This window comes from Trichechus manatus, unplaced genomic scaffold, assembly GCF_000243295.1.
Source record: "Trichechus manatus latirostris isolate Lorelei unplaced genomic scaffold, TriManLat1.0 scaffold00023, whole genome shotgun sequence".
NCBI lineage: Eukaryota > Metazoa > Chordata > Mammalia > Sirenia > Trichechidae > Trichechus > Trichechus manatus.
The window spans coordinates 5,516,893-5,517,740 of record NW_004443959.1 but is presented as its reverse complement, the minus strand read 5'-3'; positions in this window follow the sequence as shown (position 1 = coordinate 5,517,740).

The following is an 848-nucleotide window of genomic DNA, read 5'->3' as shown; positions in this document are numbered from 1 at the left end:
TTTTTTTCGCTTGCTAGGGAGAAAGCAAAGCTTGATCTGCCTATCAACATCTCAAAGGGAAATCAGGCATTCCAATAACATCTTAAAGATTTGTATATTTTATTGAAACACTCTATAATTTTGTTAACATAAATAATGTCAGAGTTTTTTCTAATCCCATAATACCCATTATCATCTGACTGTTGCTTCACTCTTCAAACACATATCTCACCATGTCTGTAAATATATCATACATGCCAACCTCATCTCTCTACATACGGTTCCAATAATATGTTATCTCTTCTATCTTATTTAAATTTGTACATGACTTATATTTTTTAAATATCCTCTCCTTGTTCTGAATGAACTCTCATTCTTCATGACTAAGCTAATCTTCCCTTCATTTATAAAGTTCTGATCAGTATAATTAAATGTCTTTCCCTTTGTATTCGCACTCTTCCTGATTCTTATTTCCATCATGGTATTTGAAATGCTGAATGTAATTATTATTTGCATATTCATCTTCTCCAGTGGGTAGTGAGTTTTTAGACAACCTCTTTATTCATAATTGGATTACCAGTGCCATGTACTGTACCTAACTAATAATAAAACCCAAAAAACCAAACCCATTGGCATCTAGTTGGTTCCGACTCACAGCGACCCTATACAATAGAGTAGAATTGTTCCACAGGGTTTCCAAGGCTGTAAATCTTTATGGAAGCAGACTGCCACATGTTTCTCCTGTGGAAAGGTTGATCTGTGACCTTTCGGTTATCAGCAGAGTGCTTAACCACTGCACCACCAGAGCTCCTTAACTAATAATATACTTTAGTAAATAAATTATAAATAAACATGAGTTTTGTCAAAGA